This window comes from Grammomys surdaster, unplaced genomic scaffold (assembly GCF_004785775.1).
Source record: "Grammomys surdaster isolate TR1022 unplaced genomic scaffold, NIH_TR_1.0 144, whole genome shotgun sequence".
NCBI lineage: Eukaryota > Metazoa > Chordata > Mammalia > Rodentia > Muridae > Grammomys > Grammomys surdaster.
This window is the reverse complement of record NW_021604602.1, coordinates 4,779,006-4,789,540: the sequence shown is the minus strand read 5'-3', so window position 1 is coordinate 4,789,540 and position 10,535 is coordinate 4,779,006. Positions and strand designations below refer to the sequence as shown.

General features: G+C 39.8%; 1 pseudogene; it reads left to right on the top strand.

The window, feature by feature from the left end:
• Window positions 1-256: 256 nt before the first annotated feature.
• On the top strand, window positions 257-1,247 carry LOC114618768 (annotated as a pseudogene).
• The last annotated feature ends 9,288 nt before the right edge of the window (window positions 1,248-10,535 follow it).

The window sequence follows — 10,535 nt, the reverse complement described above, 5'->3', positions numbered from 1 at the left end:
CTGTATCTGCCTCTATTTCCAACAGACTCACGTTCAACTTTCGCTCACGAAAATAGCCAGGAAAATTTTATTAGTCCTTTTTTTTAAAAAAAAAAAAAGTTAATATAAAATTATAGCAAAAAAAAAAAAGAAGAAGAAGAACCTGAACTTTAGTAACACAGCTGGAACAATCCGCAGCGGCGGCAGGAGCGGCCGGAGAAGAGATTTAATTTAGTTGATTTTCTGTGGTTGTTGGTTGTTCACTAGTCTTGAGGTGATGGAAGCTGCACATTTTTTCGAAGGGACCGAGAAACTGCTGAAGGTCTAGTTTTCCAGACAGCAGGCCGATGACGCAAGCCAGGGATCTGGGGATCTTCGTACCATCCCAAGATCTGAGTGGGATGTCCTTTTGAAGGATGTGCAGTGCTCAATCATAAGTGTGACAAAGACTGACAAGCAGGAAGCTTACGTACTCAGTGAGAGTAGCGTGTTTGTCTCCAAGAGACGTTTCATTTTGAAGACATGTGGTACCACCCTCTTACTGAAAGCACTGGTCCTCCTGTTGAAGCTTGCTCGGGATTACAGTGGGTTTGACTCAATCCAAAGCTTCTTTCATGAAGCCTTCTCACCAAGGGTACCCACACCGGAATTTCCAGGAAGAAATCGAGTTTCTTAATGCAATTTTCCCAAATGGAGCAGCATACTGTAAGGGACGGATGAATTCTGACTCTTGGTACTTGTATACTTTGGATTTCCCAGAGCGTCGAGTAATCAATCAGCCAGATCAAACCCTGGAAATTCTGATGAGTGAGCTTGACCCAGCAGTTATGGACCAGTTCTACATGAAAGACGGTGTTACTGCAAAGGATGTCACGCGTGAGAGTGGAATTCGTGACCTGATACCAGGTTCTGTCATTGATGCCACACTGTTCAATCCTCGTGGCTACTGGATGAATGGAATGAAATCGGATGGAGCATATTGGACTATTCACATCACTCCAGAACCAGAATTTTCTTATGTTAGCTTTGAAACAAACCTAAGTCAGACCTCCTATGACGACCTGATCAGGAAAGTTGTGGAAGTCTTCAAGCCAGGAAAATTTGTGACCACCTTGTTTGTTAATCAGAGTTCTAAATGTCGCACGGTGCTTTCTTCACCCCAGAAAATTGACGGCTTTAAACGTCTTGATTGCCAGAGTGCTATGTTCAATGATTACAATTTTGTTTTTACCAGTTTTGCTAAGAAACAGCAACAACAGCAGAGTTGATTAGGAAAAATGAAGAAGAAAAAAACGCAAAAAGAGAAGACACACAGGAGGTGGTGGCTGCTTTCTAGATGTCGATCCTGTGGGCCATGCTGACCATGACCACCACCTTGTAGTTGCAGAAAGCCCTAGGTGTAATGATAGTGTAATCATTTTGAAGTGTATGCATGATTATATCAAGGAGTTAGATATCTTACATGAATGCTCTCTTCTGTGTTTAGGTGTTCTATGCCACTCTTGCTGTGGAACTGAAGTGCACGGAAAAAAGAACTTTGACGGTATGAATCTTTACGACACTTGTGAAAACGATTCGATTTGGTTTATGCACAGTGTAATATTTCTGCAGGCATCGTCCAAAATCCCCCACAGACAAGGCTTTCGTCCCCATTAGATGCGATCTCAGCTGACCGTCTGTGACTGTTCTATTAAATTGCTGCCAGAGTTTTTACATCCGGTTACCTCCACTTTCTAGAACATATTCTCTGCTAATGTGATTCAGAACCAATTTTTACTTCATACAGGTGTTTTATGCAATGGCAATTAAAGTTTTTCTTCCACACATTGAGTCTTTGTAAGAAAATGATTCCAGTTGCTTGTTTTGTGTTCTACTGTTTTAATAGTTGCTCCTGCATTTACAGTCCTATGGTTTTTTTCATCACCCCTGATGAAGCAATACACGGTTACACTGTGGGCTTATTATAATCTTACACCCCAGATGAGTTTGGAAAATGGTCCCTTGCTTAATTTTTTTCCTAAGACATAATAAGAGTGTGGCCTTCTTATTGGCATGGACTTTTGTTCAAAATAAAAATAGATGATAAATGACAAAACTGAATGTATCAAGTGAAAAGAATTCAGTCTCCGGGGTGATGAGCAAGGAGAACCCATTAAAAAAGAAAACTCCATGGAAATGATAGGCCGTGTAGTGCACTTTAATTAGCTTTAAGGGAGTGCCTACCATGCCTTCACTAACTTACTAAGTAGTGATGGGAATGTCCACTAAGTCAAAGCAGAAAGTTAATCCTAAACATTCTGACCTCAGTAAGTGCTGCCATTGCCACCAATCTAAAGGAGATCTTGATTCAAAGGAGAGTCCGTGATTTCTGTTGATTCTGACATCGGCTGTTCTCTGGTCTTCCTTTCACCATGGTGTTAAGATCAAATGAATGGCTGACCAGAGGGAGGGCTCTCCAGGCTACTTGGCCAGATAGTGAATGTATGAATGGATGAACAATATTCTGAATCTATTTAATGGCACTAGAAATGTGGGCATTTGCAAATGCTGTGGGGTTTAAACAGAAAAGAGCAAACTGGACTACGCTCTCTATTTATTGCCCTCCTACTGTTTTCTTGGTAGTTTCTGGACTGAAGCAGTGATGTTTTGTTCCTTCCGTATTTATAATGAAACACTTTTTTAGCGTTTCTAAACGTAGAATCTACTTGGTTTGAAATCAAGTGGTTGGAACACTGTCTGAGTTTTACTTTATACATGGTGTTGATTGAATGCTTCACCGGGGAAGCTTTCAGTCAGCTTTATCAGTCTGATTCTGTAATGAGCACAGCACCTATTTTGAATTGCTATTTGGAGGACCAGTGCTTATTTAAGCTGGATTTTGTAACCCAGTAGATTTTGGCTTGAGGTCTGTTTCCCCCATCTTATAAAATTAAGAATTCTAATGTTGAAAATTGCATAGGTTTGTGTGGAACAAAGCCTAGAGAAGAGACTGTAGGTGGACTAGTGATCTAGTGTAATTATAGGCGGGGAAGTTTTGGTGCCATAATTTCTCTTTGTTGGTGTTGGACTTTTAATCAGCTGAAATGTATTTCTGTACCACAATGTAAGCTTCAATAAAAGTTTGCTTAATTGTCTAGCAAAAAAAAATCCTGCAATCACAGATAAATCTCTCAGATATTATGGGCCTGTTGACCAAAAATTAGCGGAACCTCAGGTGACTATGCAGGAAGGCAACAGTCTGTCATTTCTACAGTTTTGGAAGCTGCTAGCTCTCCACTTCCTGTTTACTCAGGTAATACTTATCTCATGTCTCTGATGAGGTCAAAGACTAAATAGTTAATAGTTTTACAGTTTTCCTTATTAAAGATTAAAGACATATAAGCTTATGTCATTTAGGATCTAAGAAAGTGGTTTGGGGTCTAAAAAGATGTTTTTAGGTTGGTAAATGTGAGTTATGATAAGAAAGTTGTTTGGGTAGAGAACTTAGGGCTCACCAAGATAAAAGGGATAGTAGAGTTCTTTCTCCAGGTTCCCAAATACTAATGGACTGGACATTGCAAATATGATGTTTTCCTTATAGTTCTCATAATCATTCTTATTGTATATAGTTGATGAACATTAAGAGAAAAAGAGATTTGTCAGACTAAAAGGGGGAAATATAGTGAGAATTTTGGTTTCTGTAGTAATCCAGTTATGTGATTTTTTTTGTTGCTTTGTTAATCCCAGGTGTGGTATATAGAGCTACTTTAGATTTTCCACAGCCACACAACTATGATTTTTCTTGTGCTCTAGGATGGGTGTGATTTTTGCTAGCTACAGATAATTTTTTGTTGTTGTTGTGTTTAATTTAATTTGTTTAATTATTCACTTTTCATCCAGCTCATTGCCTCCCACCCAGTCACCCCTCCCCACAATCCTTTCCCATCCCCCTTTCTTTCTCCTCTGGGTGGGTGGGGGCAACTGGTATTGCCCCTATTCTGGCACTTCAAGTCTCTGCAAGACTAGGCACTTTCTCTCCCACTCAGGCCAGACAGGGCAGCCCAGCTAGTAGAGCATATTCCACATATAGGCAACAGTTTTGGGGATAGCTTCTGTTCCAGTTGTTCAAGATCTACATGAAGACCAAGCTGTACATCTGCTACATATGATCCTGGAAGCCTAGGTTCAATCTGTGTATGTTCTTTGATTGATGGTTCAGTCTCTTAGAGCCCCAAGGGTCTAGGTCAGTTGAATCTGTTGGTCTTGTTATGGAGTTCCTAACCATTTTGGACCCACAATTCTTCCTCCTATTCATCTTTAAGAATCTCCAAGCTCCATCCACTGTTTGACTGTTGGTGTCTATCTGTCTGGGTCAGCTGTTGGGTGCAGCCTTTCAGAGGACAACATGCTCCTGTCTGCAAGCATAACAGAGTATCATTAATAGTGTTTGGGATTGGCGCTTGTTCATGGGATGGGTCTCAAGTTGGACTGGTTATTGGTTGGCCATTCTTTCAGTCTCTGCTCCATCAGCCATATCTGCACTACTTGTAGACAGGATAAAGTTTGGGTTGAAAGTTTTGTTGATGGATTGGTGTCTCTATCACTCCACTGGGGATACAGTGTCTGAATATAGGATGAGGCCTCTTTAGGTTCCATATCCCCAATGTAGTGAGTCACAGCTAAGGTCACCCTCATTGAATCTTGGACACCTCCCTTGTTCCAGGCCATGTCTTGTCTCGGAGATGCCCCCTACCTCTTCACTCCCATGTTTGCAGATTTCCATTTATTTTCATAGCCATCTAACTCTCTCTCCTGTCCTTCCCCACATCTGATCCTAATCCCTCTCCATCTCCCTCCATCCCAGTTTCCTCCCTCCATCTGCCTCTTATGACTATTTTACTCCAACTTGTTACTGAGATTCAAACTTCCTCGTGTGGGCCTTTCTTCTTGTTTAGCTTCTTTGGGTCTGTGGTGTGTAACATGGTACCTGTATTTTATGGCTAATATCCACTTATAAGTGAGGACATATTGTGCATGTCCTTTTGGGACTGGGTTACCTCACTCAGAATGATATTCTCAAGATCCATCCATTTTCCTGCAAAATTCATGATGTCTTGGTTTTTAATAGCTGAATAGTATTCCATTATGCAGATGTACCACACTTTCTTTATCCATTCTTCAGCAGAGGGACATCTAGGTTGTTTCCAGTTTCTAGCTATTAAGAACGAAGCTGCTATGAACATCGTTGAGCAAGTGTCTTTGTGAGCTATTAGAGCATTGTTTTGGTAGGACTAACAGTGAAAATGGCCATCTTACCAAAAGCAATCTACAGACTCAATGCAATCCCCATCAAAATTTTAACACAAATTTTATAGACCTTGAAAAAGCAAGTCTTGGTCCTTTGGGCTGGGGCAGACACATAGCTGGTCTGCGCCTGTGGAGATACTGAACCCTGAAACACCCTAGAAGAGCCACAGCAATAAGCAGCAGGTAAGAACCCTGTCCCACTCCCAATGCTCCAGAGTTACAACTGGGAGCCAGGGGAACTCAGGACCCATCAACCACACAAACCCTGCCCCTCCAGAATTCCACTTCCCTTCCGCCCCCACCTAATCTTTTTGGCTGGGGCAGACACATAGCTGGTCTCCTCCTGTGGAGATACTGAATCCTGAGCCATCCTAGAGGAGTCACTGTACCCAGAACAGCAAACATGTAGCTGGTCTGCTCCTGTGGAGACACAGTATCCTGAGCCATCCTAGAGGAACCACTGCACTCAGAGCAGCAGACACCTAGCTGGTTTGCACTTGTGGAGACGTCTTATCCTGAGCCATCATAGAGGAACCACTGCACTCAGAGCAGCAGGATTTCAGGATCCCAGAGGCTGTCTGAGTCCCAGGAGTTCTTCCATCCAGGAGATTACGATCACAAGACCACAGATATACCTAGACTCTGAGGAGTTCTGACACAAGCAAGGTAACGGGAAATACAGACTCCAGTCTTACACAGTGAGTGCAGGTAACACTAGAGTTAACCAGATGGTGAAAGGCAAGCACAAGAACATAAACAACAGAAGCCAAAGTTACTTGGTATCATCAGTACCCAGTTCTCATACCATAGCAAGCCCTGGACATCCCATCACACAGGAAAAGCAGGATTTAGAATTAAAATCACTTATCATGATGATGATAGAGGATTTTAAGAAGGACATAAGAAACTCCCATAAAGAAGTACCAGACAGCACAAGTAAACAGGTAGAAGCCCTTAAAGAGGAAACACAAAAATCCCTTAAAGAACTGCAAGAAAACACAAGGAAGGAATTAAACAAAATCATTCAGGATCTAAAAATGGAAATAGAAACAATAAAGAAACCTCAAATGGAGACAACCCTGGAGATAGAAAACCTAGGAAACAGATCAGGAGTCATAGACACAAGCATAACCAACAGAATACAAGAGATACAAGAGAGAATCACATGTGGAGAAGATAACATGGAAAACATTGACACAGCTGTCAAAGAAAATGCAAAATGCAAAAGCTCCTAACACAAAGCATCCAGGAAATCCAGGACACAATGAGAAGACCAAACCTAAGGATAATAGGCACAGATGAGAATGAAGATTCCCAACTTAAGGGGCCAGAAAATATGTTCAACAAAATTATAGAGGAAAACTTCCATAACTTAAAGAAAGAGATGGCCATAAACATACAAGAAGCCTACAGAACACCAAATAGACTAGACCAGAAAAGAAATACCTCAAGTCACATAATAATCAAAATATCAACTGCACAAAACAAAGAAAAAATACTAAAAGCAGCCAGAGAAAAAGGTCATGTAACATATAAAGGCAGACCTATGAGAATTACACCAGATTTCTCACCAGAGACTATAAAAGCCAGAAGAGCCTGGACTGACATCATAAAGACACTAAGGGAACACAACTGCCAGCCCAGATTACTATAACCAGCAAAACTCTCAATCACTATAGATGATGAAACCAAGATATTCCACAACAAAACCAAATTTGCACAATACCTTCCCACAAACCCAGCACTTCAAAGGATAATTAACAGAAAACTCCAACACAAAAAGGGACTCTACAACCTAGAAAAAGCAAGAAAGTAATCTTCCAACAACCCCAAAAGAAAATAGCTACACAAACATAATCCCACCATTAATAATAAAAATAACAGAAAGCAATGATCATTTTTCCTTAATATCTCTTAACATCAATGAACTCAATTCTCCAATAAAAATATGCAGACGATCAGACTGGATACACAAACAGGACCCAGAATTTTGCTGCATACAGGAAATGCACCTCAGTGACAAAGACAGACACCACTCATAGTAAAAGGATGGAAAACAATTTTCCAAGTAAATGTTCCCACAAAACAAGCTGAAGTAGCCATTCTAATATCAAATAAAATCGACTTTCAACCAAAAGTAATCAAAAAAGATAAGGAAGGACACTTCATACTCATCAAGGAAAAATCTACCAAGATGAACTCTCAATTATGAACATCTATGCTCCAAATGCAAGGGTACCTACATACATAAAAGAAACTTTACTAAAGCTCAAAGCACACATTGCACCTCACACAATAATATTGGGAGATTTCAACACCCCACTGTCACCAATGGACAGATCATGGAAGCAGAAACTAAACAGAGACACAATGAAAGAAACAGAAGTTATGAACCAAATGGATTTAACAGATATCTATAGAACATTTCATTCTAAAACAAAAGAATATACCTGTTTCTCAGCACCTCATGGTATCTTCTCCAAAATAGATGATATAATTGGTCACAAAACAGTCCACAAGAGATACAAAAAGATTGAAATAATCCCGTGCATCCTATCAGACCACCATGGACTAAGGCTGGTCTTTAATAATGACAAAACCAATAAAAATGCCACATGCACATGGAAACTGAACAACACTCTACTCAATGATGACTTGGTCAAGGAAGAAATAAAGAAATAAAGAAAGAAGTTAAAGACCAAAACTTGTGGGACTTCATGAAAGCAGTGCTAAGAGGAAGACTCATAGCTCTAAGTGCCTACAAAAAGAAACTGGAAAGAGCATACACTAACAACTTGGCAGCACACATGAAAGCGCTAGAAAAAAAAGAAGCAAATACACCCAGGAGGCATAGAAGGCAGGAAATAATCAAACTCAGGGCTGAAATCAACCAAATAGAAACAGAAAGAATGATACAAAGAATCAACAAAACCAGGAGTTGGATCTTTGAGACAATCAACAAAATAGATAAACCCTTAGCCAGACTAACCAGAGGGCATAGAGACAGTATCCAAATTAATCATATCAGAACAGAAAAGGGAGACATAACAACAGAAACTGAGGAAATTCAAAAAATCATCATATACTACTACAAAGGCCTATACTCAACAAAACTGGAAAACCTGGATGAAATGGACAATTTCCTAGACAGATACCCAGTACCAAAGTTAAATCAGGAGCAGATAAACCACCTAAACAGTACCACAAACTCTAAAGAAATAGCAGCAGTCATTAAAAGTCTCTCCACCAAAAAAAAAGCCCAGGTCCAGATGGTTTTAGTGCAGAATTCTCAGACCTTGAATGAAGACTTAATACCAATTCTCTTCAAACTAATCCACAAAATAAAAGCAGACGGAACACTACTCATGAGTTCTATGAAGCTACAATCACACTCATACCCAAACCTCACAAAGAACCAACAAAGTAAGAGTATCAGACCAATCTACCTTATGGACATCGATGCAAAAATACTCAATAAAATTCTAGCAAATCGAATCCAAGAACACATCAAAACAATCATCCACCATGATCAAGTAGGTTTTATCCCAGGATTGCAGGGCTGGTTCAATATTCGGAAATCCATCACTGTAATTCACTATATAAACAAACTCAAAGAAAAAAACCACATAATCATCTCACTAGATGCTGAGAAAGCATTTGACAAAATTCAACATCCCTTCATGGTAAAAGTCTTGGAAAGTCAGTAATTCAAGGCCCCTACCTAAACATAGTAAAAACAATATACAACAAACCAGTAGCCAACATCAAACTAAATGGAGAGAAACTTGAACCAATCCCACTAACATCAGGGAACAGACAAGGCTGCCCACTCTCTCCCTATCTATTCAATATAGTACTAGAAGCCCTAGCCAGAGCAATTAGACAACAAAAGGAAGTTGAAGGGATACAAATAGGAAAGGAAGAAGTCAAAATATCACTATTTGCAGATGATATGGTAGTAAACTTAAGTGACCCGAAAACTTCCACCAGAGAACACCTAAACCTGATAAACAAATTCAGCAAAGTGGCTGCTTATAAAATCAGCTCAAACAAATCAATAGCCTTCCTTATTCGAAGGATAAACAGGCTCAAAAAGAAATTAGGGATATGACACTCTTCACAATTGTCACAAATAATATAAAATACCTTGATGTGAATCTAACCAAGCAAGTGAAAGACCTGTACGACAAGAACTTCAAGTCTTTGAAGAAAGAAATTGAAGAAGATCTCAGAAGATGGAAAGATCTCCCATGCTTATGAATTAGCAGCATTAATAATGTAAAAATAGCCATCTTGCCAAAAGCAATCTACAGATTCAATGCAATTCCCATTAAAATTCCAACTCAATTCTTCACAGAGTTAGAAAAGGAAATTCTCAAATTTATTTGGAATAACAAAAATCCCAGGATAGAGAAAACTATTCTCAACAATAAAAGAACCTCTGGGGGAATCACCATCCCTGACCTCAAGCTGTACTACAGAGCAATAGTGATAAAAACTACCTGGTATTGGTACAGAGACAGGCAGGAAGATCAATGGAATAGAATTGAAGATCAAGAAATGAACCCACACACCTATGGTCACTTGATCTTTGACAAAGGAGCTAAAACCATCCAGTGGAAAAAGGAAAGCATTTTCAACAAATGGTGCTGGTTCAACTGGGGGACAACATGTAGAAGAATGCAAATTGATCCATTCTTATCCCCTTGTACAACACTCAAGTCTAAGTGGATAAAGGACCTCCACATAACACCAGATACACTGAAACTAATAGAAGAGAAGTTGGGGAGGACCCTCGAATACTTGGGCACAGGGGGAAAGTTCCTGAACAGACCACCAATGGCTTATGCTCTAAGATCAAGAATTGACAAATGGGGCTTCATAAAATTGCAATGTTTCTGTAAGGCAAAGGGCACTGTCAATAGGACAAAATGACAACCAATAGATTGGGAAAAGATCTTTACCAATCCCACATCCGATAGAGGACTAATATCCAATATATACAAAGAACTCAAGAAATTAGACTTCAGACAACCAAATAACCCTATTAAAAAATGGGGTATAGAGGTTAACAAAGAATTTTCAACTGAGGAGACTTGAATGGCTGAGAAGCACCTAAAGAAAAGTTCAGCATCCTTAGTCATCAGGGAAATGCACATCAAGACAACCCTGAGATTCCATCTCACACCAGTCAGAATGGCTAAGATTAAAAACTCAGGTGATAGTAGATGCTGGCGAGGGTGTGGAGAAAGAGGAACACTCCTCCATTG